This window comes from Drosophila mojavensis, unplaced genomic scaffold, assembly GCF_018153725.1.
Source record: "Drosophila mojavensis isolate 15081-1352.22 unplaced genomic scaffold, ASM1815372v1 contig_74, whole genome shotgun sequence".
In the NCBI taxonomy this organism is placed as follows: Eukaryota; Metazoa; Arthropoda; class Insecta; order Diptera; family Drosophilidae; genus Drosophila; species Drosophila mojavensis.
This window is the reverse complement of record NW_025318899.1, coordinates 12,184,252-12,197,000: the sequence shown is the minus strand read 5'-3', so window position 1 is coordinate 12,197,000 and position 12,749 is coordinate 12,184,252. Positions and strand designations below refer to the sequence as shown.

The following is a 12,749-nucleotide window of genomic DNA, read 5'->3' as shown; positions in this document are numbered from 1 at the left end:
TGCTTTCGTCCTTTCTTTGCGCCCATTCAATTTTATTGTGCGCTCTCAAATTGTTTTGGTATTGAGGCTTTAAGCACGCGACTGTTTGTAGGCCCAACTGCTAGCCTACGAGCCCCTCTGGCGCCCCGTCCACCCGCTGCGGCCCAGCCGGCCGAGCCAACCAGCCAACCAACCAACCAGTCAGCCAGTCAACTGGCTTTCCCCTCCATTTCGTCGCTGTTGTTGTTGCCATTGTGTTTGCCTTGTGTGCGATGTTTCTTGTGCTTGTCGATGTTTTTGCAGGCTTCCAGCATATCCTGTTGCTTGCAAAAACGCAACCAGTTGAACATTTCCAGTCTCGCTCTCCGGGCTTCGGCTCTGCTCGGCCCTCGTCTCAGTCTCTCTCGCTCTCGTTCGCTCTCACTCTCACCGTCTCTTTTGCTCTTTCGCTCACGAACCGTCTGTTGCTGTTGGTAGCGCTTGGCACATGTTTAACGCGCAATTATTTTGGTCCTGTTGCGCTTTTTTCTGAGCTTGTGTGTGGCCGTATGCGTGTGTGTGTGTGTGTGTGTGTGTTTTGGTCCCACTGTGTCCCTTAGTTTGTGTACGGAATGAACACAAAGCCAAGTGGAAGTTGTCAAACGCATTGCCCAGCCATTGAAATTGGCTAGTTAGAGAAATTAAAATGTAATTACAGCTTTTCAAAAGTTTGAGTAAATTGGAATGGAATACTTGAATCGTTTTTCGACTAACTTATTCAAGTAAGAAATGAATTCTTTTCGATTCTTAAGTTAGATATAATTTTAATAAAGTTTTCTTTTTATTGAATTGAATTACAATATATAGAACATAGAAATATATAGATTCAAATTGTATATAAAATACTAATTACATTTAAAATTAATATTAAATATTAATTTATATTTCTTTATTGTATTTTGGTTACGCTATTAGCCAAAGGCGCTGTTCACCTTGGCGTATACGCAACATATACAATATCCTCGCATGCAACAATTATGAAAAGAAAAAACTCTCCACACGGCGTGCTGCTCTGTGTAGACAAAGCGGAACGTGCAGAGCACGCGCACCTAACGCAAATGCGTGGGCAGCAGGAGGCGGGGCCCCAATGCATAGACATGGACGCGCTGCTGCATCCTGGGAAATCGCTTAGCTGTTGCTTTCGCGTTGCGACGCTGTTTGCAAGGTGGAAATTGATATTACTTTTTAATGCTGCGCCAGCTGGTTTTACGCCGAGACTGAGACGAGACGAGACGAGACGAGCCGAACGACACGCACACACACACATGCAAACACGGGGCAACTTTCCAATGGCACGAAGGTGCGTGGGAGAGCGCACGCCACTAAGAGAGGCCGAAGCGAAGCCGTCAGCAAAGCACTTGACTGGCTGTGGCCGCAGCAGCTGAGCGTCGTCACAGTTCGAGTTGAGCCGTTTCGTGAACAGGACACAAAACGCGGAAGCTGCCTCAGCACTCTGAAGCAGTCTGTCAAGCCAAGCAGCGTTTGAAGGCGCCGCGTTCTGCAATGCTTTCTAATACTCCAGCGTCAAGGTGTGTGGCGTGCCTGTGTGTGTGAGAGACGGTGAGCTAGCGTCGAAGTGTGCGTGCGACTGCGAACGCTCTATATATGCGTGTGTGTGTGCGTGTATGCGTGTGCGTGTGCGTGTGTGTGCGTGTGGGCCTTTGACCAAACAAAAACCCAGCTACTAATAACAACGCACACCCAATACGAACAGCAACTTTCAAGTGCCAAGCCAGAAGTGTTGAAAATAATACTCCATTCTAAAATTGCTATCAAAGAGCCGCGCGTACAAACCCTCAAGTGCAAAGAGTATAACAAAGAGCATATATATAGTATATGTACACAAATTGATACAAGAGATAACATGTTGGTAGACTCACTATAAGCCAGATCGAAAGTGGACTCAGAGCAGGTAAGACTCAGCTAGCCACAATTGTATTGATCATTTCTCTATGCTTCGCTCTCTGTTTGTGTTGCTTTTTTTTGCGTGTTATGATTTATTTCGGTCTTGTCAGCAATTGTTGAGAACATAATAAAGAGTGCCTGTGAGCCAGTGCCGTCAACAAATAGTTTAATTTCCGGCGTGGTCGTCATCGGGCGCACGTCCGGTTTCAGTTTTTATTTCCGCCTGTGTCGCATGCGCTCGCCTTGGCTCACACATAAATCTATTTAATGTTCTAACTACGCGCACTCAATTCCTTTTCAACTGACATAACTCATTTCGACGGCTCGACGGTTGGACGGTTGGACGGTTCGACAGTTTGACTGTTTCGCGATCGACATGAAATATTTCGCATTGGCTATCGATTTTCTGACCAAATTCGCAAGGCATATGTATTAGACAGGCTTAGTGTGGCTGCTGCTGCTTTTGCTGCTGTTCCCCATTGGGCACCTACGCGCAGGGATTAGCAGAACAAAAGCCCCAAGCTGCTGGCCCAAACGCCTTCAAGGGCCGAATAAAACCAGCTAATGAAGCAAGAAATTGAAAACATTACCGAGGCGATTAATTATTGATACTTTGATGTTTGGCACCGCCTCGTCTGGCATTCTATGCTTTGTTAGATAATTAATTTATAATTAAGTTAGTAATTTGGCAGGCAACAGGCAACAGCGCCAGTCGACAGTCCACAATCCATAGTCCTTAGTCCTTAGTCCTCAGTCCTCAGTCGACAGGCGCCAGCAGCTTAACTCAACTCGTCGATGGCACTTCAAAAATGTTGCCTTTGCCCCAAATTAATGGGCTTTAAGTTGTGTCCAACAGCTGTGCGGTCTTCGATTAAGACTTTCTGTACGTGACTAGCCTCGCACTTCGATGACAATCAGCGACGGGGTCTATGAGGCCTGGCAGCGGACAACATCAACGGCCAACGTCCCTAGTCCGTGGGTCCCCCAGAGTAACATTTAGTGTGGGCGTGAGAGGTGGGCGGTAGTGGCACTGAAACTGTCATTACTCTTGGCCAGCTAATCCCCCAGCGATTTGGTGCGCGTCTGCACCTGTCCGGGCCGAAAAGTCTGGGGCCAAAGTGTTTTTATGGATGCCATTTTAATTTAGATGCTTATCAATCCGTAATAAGCGTTTTGTGCTCACTCACATTCAGGTCAGCGACATTACAAAATATAATTATTAATGGTTATGAGCAAATTTAATTTGAGTGCCCGCTGCTCAGCCACAGCGTAAAGTTATATTGCGGGGGACACATATTTCGAAAGCAATTCATTTGTGGCTGTTGCGCTTTGACATGGCGCGGCATAAACAACTCTATATATGTATATTTTTATAAAATATATATTTATTAAATTTACTTAGCCTTTTTTTTTTTGGGAACGATTTGCATAAATTTCTGGCTCATTTTGTTGGCAATTTATATGCGGCAGCGAGTGACACATGCGATTTAATTGAATGCAAATAAAATACGCCATAATACATAATATGACAAGCCGTAAGCCTGACAGCAACAGTTATACATGATGACAGCTCGCCCCCTATACACAGTGAAAGAGAGAGAGAGGCAGAGTGAGAGGAAGAGCAAGCAGTGCCTGCCATAAGATATGTCACTAGCCTGACAGGCTGCCCATCTCCCAGCATTTAATGGCATTTTAAACTACTGTCCCTCACTCTCTCACTCTCACTCTCACTCTCTCACTCAGTCTGTCTCTCGTTGTGCCTTATCTGTCTATTTATATGCAGAAGTTTATTTCGCACATATATACATATATATTTTTATACATGTGTAGTATATACATTCATTAATGTCTGCCGAGTCAAAGTGTTTAAAATGTTGTACACGCTTGGGGCACATCCCTGAGCTCCTGTTGGATTAGGCCACAGCAAAACGTGCGTGCGGCGTGTAGTATATGTATGGCAGTGTATGTGTGTGCGTGTGTGTGCGTGTGCCTCCTCTGCTGCTTTGTCGTATTTTAGCTTTATATATTAAGCAACAGCAAAAATTAATTAATTTCCTCCAAGCATCAAGCCAATTGTGCTGTCCCACAGCGCTTCTTCAGCTTAAAGCTACACATGTGTATATATATATTCTATTCATATATGTATGTACATCCAAATCTCTCACTTTAGGGAACTTCTTGCGCAATTGCAAATTGACACTTCATTTGCACAAATTTTTAATAAACCAAACGAGACGCTTGGCTCTGTTTTATTGCACCAGTCTGGCTGCCATGGCTAACAAATTCCATTGGCCATGGGCAGCGCTTTTTCGACTTTGGCCGCAGACACAAACATTTATTTTAAATTTTTAAATAACTCACATATTTGTCGCTCACATATTTATTTTGTGAATATATAAATTTTCGCTTTTGTGCAGCATTTCACTTGATTTTTTCATCGTTTCGCCTCGTTTTTGCGAGAACTTACACAAATTGTTTGGCTGTCGAACACAGTCACTCACACACACACACGCACACAGGCGAGCGTGGTGAGGGAGCACACGCAGTAAGTGAGTGGAATTTAATTAATTTAATTTCGTTCGGCATGCCCACTCGTGGTGGGCGTGGTCAGGCCCAACAAAAAATTCTGCCTTTTGCAGTTTATTATTCATGCAAATGGGCAGCTCTGCGCAGGCTTATGCAAAAATCAAACGGCTTCAAATGAAAAGTACGCACACACACACACACACACCCAGGGGCACCCCTACATACACTCCCTACACTCCCTACACACACATAAGTCAGTCATGCAATCAGTTTTCCACTTGTCGTTCGCAGCTCTCACTTTCTACTATTTACCTTCAGCGCCTCCGCAATTTTCAATTAAAATGTTCGCTTGAAAAAAAAAAAAAATGTGAGTGAAGCATTTGCTAGCTGCATTTGCATATGTATGCAGCTGCAATCGAGGCCCTTTGGCAACAAATTGTGGCCTTAAATTATTAAGACATGTCCCTTTTCAGCGCTACAGATTTTCTTGTGCTTAGCATAATAACATAATTTCCATATAAATGCAAAACAAAATCCGCCCGAATGCAAACAAAATGTAACAAATTTTACAATTTTCATTTCGTGTTTGGGCGCCTCAGCTGGATTTGCTTGGCCGCCGGCTGTTGGCATTGCCATTACCGTTACGCGGACTAAACCTAATATCCGGCAAATACAAGCACACACACACACACACCAACACCACCACACAGACAGACGGGCAAAGGTGGGCTGTTTACATTTTTGTTGAACGCGTCCCTGACCCATGTCCACCTCAACGCACCCAGCCCAATTCCAGCTGTGTCTATAATCTCGCCAAAGCAGCTGATAATGGTTTATGTTGGCTAATGCAGAATACCTCCTCCTCACTCTCTCTTCCCGTCTCTCTCTCTCTCTCTCTCTCTCTCTGGGTAAACACAAGCTTGTCGCATTGTTTAACTACCCGCAGTGGCTCTGCAGCAAAATTGTAATTTTTTGACCTTTTCCATAGTTGAAGTGGATTTTGGGATTGGATTTGCGACTGCAGGTCTAATGAAATGTTTGAGATGAGGCGAACTGAGACTTTGGTCTCATGATATGATTAATGTAATTGGCGCCCGGGGGCACAATTTGGCATTTGTGATCCGGTGTACGCCCGCACTCTGCGCTGCCAATGATTAATGCATGCATCATGAGCTGAGCAGAACTTAAGCAGCATAAAACAAAAATATAAATAATAAATTGTGCAAAATTTTTTACTAAATGTAAAGTTAAGCATGCACAACAATAATATAATAAAGACGGAGATGGATGGCAGCGCAGCCAAGTTTTGACAGCGCCACGCCAAAGCAGAGCTCCTCCAGCTACTGTGCAGTTGTTACACCCCACTTGCCAGCGCGCATAGGCGGAGTAGGGAATGGCCAAGGCCAGTGCGGCCCCGGGCGACTTGTTTGCTTAAAGTTTTACGCAAATTTCTACAAATTTTTTCAGCAGTGCACGCTGCTGGTGTTTTCTTTTCTATCTGCTTCGTCGTCCTCTTTTCCGTCCTCCATTTACTTTCTCTTTTTTCTTGTGTTGGCTCGACCACGGCGCTGAGGTTCACTGATATCGCTTGGTTACATAGCACCGCAAGCTGAAACTGCGAATTGAGCTTAGCCGAGCAACAGTTTGGCGAAAAGTTGAGACGAGCATTTATCAAACGGGCAATGCACAAACTTTTCACCCACCAACACTGAGAGAAACCAAAACAAACTAAAAATGCCAAGCAAGCTCCCCATATCAGGGGGCCCTTCTAATGCCCCTGCCGAGAGCCAAACATAAGCAAAATGCAATTTAAACTGTTTACCTTAACTGTGAACTCAAGCCTAACTCTTGAAGCCACCTCAGCTGCTCATTAACTAAATCGTTAATGGACGCACAGATATTACAAAATATCCCTGCCAGTGAATGATGTTCTATGACCAATTCGAGCCACTTCGCTCCAAGTTTTTGTGGCTCTACCCAAACACGTGGCTTCAGGGGAAAAAAAGAAGAGAAATTTGTATTGTTATTTGTCGCTGTTGTTGTTGTGGTTGCTGCTCATATGCTGAACGCAATTTACGAGCGGTTTTGTCAGTTTGCCAACTGGCGGCGCGCCCAAAAAGCCAAAGGATTGACAGTTATTAAAAATGAAACGAGGCAATTACGAGAACATTTTGTTCTTGTTGCTGTTCGCGGTTAGCTGGGTGTGTTCTCAGCTGGCATGTTTAACGGCGCTTTGTTGCGAGCAGACACAGTTGACTGTTTACTTAACTCTGTGTAAGTGTGTGTGAGTGTATCTCTGTGTGTGTGTTTGACTGCGTGCATATGCTGATTGCCAAGGCCTTGCCTTATCGCTGGCTTAAAAAAAAAAAAAAAAAAAAAAGAAATCGGCATAACCCGAGAAGCGAGCATTATGCTTTTCCAGACTAAGCGCTGCTTCGTTGCTAGCCAGCCAGCCAGCCTGCCTTCCTGCCTGCCTGCCTCGCCCCCCGCCGCTATAAATCATATATTTTTCATATATTCGTAAGCTCGCTCGCTCATTTTTCATGGGCTGGCAAAACTGTTCGAGCGCTTTAAGCATCGTTTTTTCGTTCGCTTCGCTTTTTGTGCTTATGAAATTGAATTTTATATTTTATGCGAGTGCAAAATAAATGTTATACGCAGTCATTTTTATTCGCAAAACGGCCGAAATCAAAGTCCCCAATGTGTGCTTGCTAAATGAAATATTAAGCGCATTCCAACGCCTCATATATCATTTTAGAGGGTCGACTATTCCACTTACTGTTGGTCACAGTATGCCAATTATGCCATATGGAGACGCCAACCAAAGGGGCGTGGCAACTGGCTGTTGCTCTTTCGGGGCGGTGCGGACTTGAAGCTCTCGTTCAACTTCCGCACGGCCAGATAACGCCAAGAAGAAAAACTTTGCATAATAATGAGCAGTTTATTTAGCTACATGAGCGTGTGTATATGTGTGTATGTGTGTCTGGCTTCCACTTTCAAGACTGTGGCATGTGTGTGTGTGCGGCAACTGGCTGCTGCTTCCTTGGGCCCACAACAGCCACAACAAACGACGGCAACGGCCAAAAGTTTTTACAAATTTCGTGTTGTTCTTTCATTTGGCGCAAAATTGTTGCGTTGTTTTTCTAGCTGCCGCACTTTGATCAGATAAGCACGCCCACAATCGTGCGCTTACCAGCTGACTTGGCGAAACAACAGAAAAAAAATTCAAGCAAGCGAAAAGCAACAACTAAGTTATAAATAGAAAGGCTTAAAAATGTTATTTCTTTCTTAACAATGCATACAAAGAAAATAATAAAGTTGCGCCCAGATAAGCCACAAATATTTGAATTATTTCAAAAGGGTCTCGAAAATAATGGAAGAAACCAGCAAATTCAGCAAAGAGCTGCAAATCGAACTCCCTTTAAAAATCTGGAATAACATTTCTTGTATTAGGCGAGCATAAATTTAAAGCCAACATGAAAATTCAGCTTGTTTATCAACATCTGATGCATTTCGTTTGCTTTCACTAGTTTTTAAATGTTGTGTTTGCTTTGCACTTTGCTTGCTGTGCGGAAGCTTGCAACGAGCGGAAGGGGCGGAAGGGGGCGAATGGCCCGTTTGCATAGTGCTTGGCATGTGGTGTAGCCACCACGCACACACATACAGAGATACACACAGTCATGTGTGGCAACAAGACAGTGTGTGAATCATGCTCGGCAAACGCACATCAAATTTGCATAATTTTACGCAAAGTAACATTTTGCACAAGCAAATGGCCTCCTGCCAGGCGAACGCAACAGGCCGTCCAAATGCGGTCTGCTCGCAGTGGGGCGGGCGGATGTGAGTGCTGTCAGTGGTGCGCATTAGTTAGTAGATTTTATGAGCTGTTTTATTGCGCTCAACAATGAAATCTGTTCGCCAGCCAACGCCAGCGACAATGCCAATGCCAATGTGGCCAGTCGGAAGATACGAGCCACATTTGACAGTTAGCGGAAAGTTTTAAATGCTAATTAAAGATGGAGCGCAACTGGCAACGCAGCGTATACGCAATGAGGGTAATTTTTCAAATTGGTTAAGAATACGAGACGTGGCAGCAAGTGCGAGTGGCAGCAAAATCAACATGTGAAACATGAGCGAATTCCTCTCGAGCCAGAATGGAGCAAACAGTAGCACTAGGCAAATAAGCAGAGCAGGAGTCTTGGGTGGGTGCTGAGTGTGTGTGTGTGTGTGTGGGCGTGGGCATAAGCGTGGCACTGACTGACTGCTGCTGTCTGCTGTCAACTTATTAAGTCAACGTATATACACACTGGCAGCCAAGGGAGCTTCGTGCATTATAAGCATGCCTAAAAATAATTTACCATGCCCGAAGCGCAAGAAGATGGCCCCAAAAACAAACGAGCCAGCGCCGAATAGGGCCCGGCACTGCGCAGTAAATGTTTTCGAAAAGATTTCACAACCAAAGCGCCCAAGTGTTAATTTATCCATTTAGATAAAGTCTACGACTTGATTTTAATAACTTATGAACGCTGAATATCTCTGAGATTTCTTGTTAATATCGCTGTCTAGGTAAGTAAGCTGCACTCGCACTGGCACTGGCAGAGTCTAATGATCTCGTTGGCCATTCAAGCTGTGGTTGTCTAGCAGCCGAGTTGCGTTTGTCACGCTTCGCTCTGAGATTGCAACATTCTGCGTAATTGCTGCCACACGCACTACAGCCACAACTACAAATGTCTCTCTCTCTCTCTCTTTATATATATACGAGTGTAAGTAGCACCTCAGATAACTGGGCATATAGTTAGTTGGCTTGGTTGCCTTGGCATTGAGTGTGCGGCGAAATGTTAATGATGTGGCCTTAACTGCACTTGTTGAGCATAACTTTGTGGCGCCACATGACGTGCCGCAAGCGTCAATCTCAGTGAGGGGTGGGGTTCACCTTTCCATTGGCAGCGCAGGCAATGTAAGCTCCAGCAAATCTCTATTGATTATTGCGTTTATGTGTTTGGATTTGGTGGCATAAAGGCCAAGTGAGTGCCAGCAGGCTGCACTAGCGCACAGAGAGCTCTGTGCTCTGTGCCACATACGTGTCGCAGCTGTCTTTGATGGCAGGTAAATCAATATTTTCCAATATAAACGCATGAACAGCCAAATATATATTTATATATATATGCATGTACATATATATTTTTGTTGTTTTCGTTTTCAGCTTTTGTATTTCCACTTGCGCTGCTCAGCAAGCAAATCCTTTGGCAAACAAAGCAGCCAGAACTTTGCTGTCAGCATGCGTGCCAAATGCGCTTGAATTGATGCTGGGGCACAAAACGAAAAACACAAAAAAAGAAAATCGTTCGTCCTTTGTTTCGCTTACACTCCACTATGGGTCAAAAGCCCGTTTTTTTGGAATTAATTAATAACTTTTGAACTAGTCAAGATAATTAAATTTGTTTTTTTGCATTTGACTTTCGTTCGCAACACTCGTTTTTGGTGGAAAAAATGGGTGTGGCGCCGCCTCGCTTTCATATTATTAGATGTCATAACTTTTTTGCTTTTTAAGATATTTACACCAAATTCACATATTAGATGTGTTTTCATGTTCTAAAGATCCTGTAAAAAAATTATCAAAATCGGTTAACTATATCATATAGTTTTTGTATGTAGAAGTTGACAAAAAAATGTTTCAAGGAATAAAAGGTTATATTTTATGATTTTAAGCACAAATAACATTAAAATATATCTCTTTTATTGTTAATCATCGTATTCTTCATTATCTGAAGCTAGCATGCCATAAACCTCAAAATTTTAAAATTCCTGCTTTTCGGAAATGCCTTTTTCCTCTTCCTCGTCTGCGACGAGGTTAGTTGCTGAAAAATTAAATTGCACAAAAAGTGCGCAAAAGTGCATGTTGAACTTATAGGTGTTAGCTCAGAATTGAATACTCTATAAAATGAGCGTAATTTCATTGCTACAAAGTGCTACAAACGCAAGTTTTCTCTTATCAAAGACAAAAATTTTTTTTTTAATGATGTCAAAGACAGCATTTTGACTTACATAAAACTTCACATCACATACAGATTTTGGACAACACAAACACGTAAACATAAAGAACAAGCCCAATTCCGTGTTTTCCACCAAAAATTTTTAATTAATTGTCATTATTTTGATTTCAATTGGCGATTGAAATTCATAGAAAGTTTTTTACAACATGATAATGTGCGTGTCATGCATAACAGCTCTGTTTAACAGCAGTTTAGTTAGCAGATCGCGCCTCTGTTAAAATTCTGAGTATGTAACATTTACATATAGGGTATTCTTAATGGATTGGCATTAAAATTTTGTAAATTTTTTCAACTTGAAAATAAGACTTTTTTCCAAAAAATCGGGCTTTTGACCCATAGTGCACTCTCAACATGTGTCGTATTTACATTTATTTGGGCATCTAGAAAGCATTATGCTTTGTTGTATAACTAATGTCCTGCCAGGATCTGGCAGCAATGAGCAATGCATGTTACGTGTAGCTAATGCGACCGACTTAAAGCAAGATGAATGTGTGCGTGTGTGTGTGTGTGTGCTGTAAGCATTTTAAATTGCCTTGGCCAGGGTCAACAAAAGGATTGTCCGGAAACCGGAAGAGGAACTGGCCAAGGAAGCGCCCCATTGCATACCGGCATAGCTCATGGCAGGCCACTTAATCCGCTCATTAGGCAACAGCTGCAGCCTAGAACTGATATTTATATAAATAATATTCGAGATGTTGAATGCGACTTTCGGAGCAGCGCCATAAATTATGGTTTTTATAGCCATTGTCATGGCCAGCTGCGAGGGGCGGAAGCAGCGAAGCCTTTCAGTTGCCTTCAGCTGCTTGGTCCTGCGTTAAGTGTCACTTGGCATTGCATTGCCGGAGTGCATTTTATGGCAGCGGCTTGTTAAGCTGCTGCCATTTATTATACACAATATAGGCAGCTGTCATTTGGCATGCCTCGCTGCACCTAGCTTCAGGTTGCAAGCTCTTGTCTAGCCCTCATAAGTATGCTACACTTGCTCAGTGGCGTCTTTGTGCTACGCTCGATGGCTGTCGCTGTCGCTGCTGCTGCTGCCGCTGACTGGCGCTTTATTTATTTACTCACACACACACACACACACGCATAGACTAGGCTGCTGCGCCTTAAGTAAACATTATTAAAATTGCCAACGCCGTTGCCAGGCAATCCTAAAATAACCAAAGAATACACACAGCCATGAGGCGATACACTCTGAGAGAGAGAGAGAGAGAGAGGGAGAGACAGATAGCAGTGGCATGAGTGTGGGAGTCGCTCTTCTGACCCTCGCTCGTTCGCTCAGCCAGTGCCTTTGTAGTGGCAATGGAAATTGTCATTTTCATATATGAGAAAAGTCTCGTTTTTCCAAGCTCTTGAAAGGCCACATTGAAAAATACGAGGCGTCATGGCAGCCAAGGTTATTATTATTATTGCTAAGCCAAAGTGGACTCCACTCATACAAGACTAAACAGACCCACACACACACACACACATACACAGCCACGCACACACACATACACTCACTACTTGTTGCTTAAGCTTGGGCCTTAATGGCGTCATATCCTTCTTGTGGCGCTGATTATCCCTTTTATTAGAAAGCTGTCAACAACTCTCAGCGTGCCTCGTCGCACACTTGACATTTATTTATGCAAAAATGTGAAATCATTTGTGAAACTTGCCTTCAATGCACAGCAGCAGCAGCAGGAGCAGCAGCAACCGCCTTCGCACCCGCCGGGCAAAAGGACCAGCCCAAAAGACAAAAAAAAAAAAGGACTCACGCCTGGCCGCCTGCGAGATGCGTGCCACAAAAAACTACGCACTACTCGGGGTGCGCAAAAAAAGGGTTCGTGAATCAAGTTTTTGCAGGCAATCAAATCGTAGAGGCGTAAAGAATAAACTGGCTTCTGTGCAACACTTCGTGCCACACTCTGCGGCATATCGCAAGCTGCAGCTGTAGCTGCAACAGTCCAAGCTGCTATACGGTATGTGTGGACGCCTCTAACTCATCATTAGATTAAAAACTTTTGTGACGGAGAGCGTGAAGAATTTTCAAGCTTTTCATAACTTTGTCACGACGAAATTTTCAACTTTTTTATTGGACACATCAATTTGGCAACAGGAAGCATAAAATTGCGCACATTAAAATATTCTCTGTCATATTCATGAGAGAGAAGGCTCCGCTTTGAGCCAGAAAACTGGATCATTCGTGCTTAGCGAGTCATGACCTCGCTGCTTACTTACCCATTTTCTGGAGATTCCTTTGTTATT

The 12,749-nt window shown here is 43.6% G+C and overlaps 1 protein-coding gene across 4 annotated transcripts in view; it reads left to right on the top strand.

The window, feature by feature from the left end:
- Positions 1 to 1,416: 1,416 nt before the first annotated feature.
- The window catches only part of LOC6582200 (regulating synaptic membrane exocytosis protein 2), a 53,844-nt gene continuing 42,511 nt past the window's right edge, over positions 1,417 to 12,749 (top strand). For all 4 annotated transcript variants that reach the window (XM_015162331.3, XM_015162330.3, XM_015162329.3 and 1 more), the window contains exon 1: positions 1,417 to 1,930. The gene's annotated coding sequence lies outside the window, so the exon portion shown is untranslated. The remainder of the gene's footprint in view (positions 1,931 to 12,749) is intronic.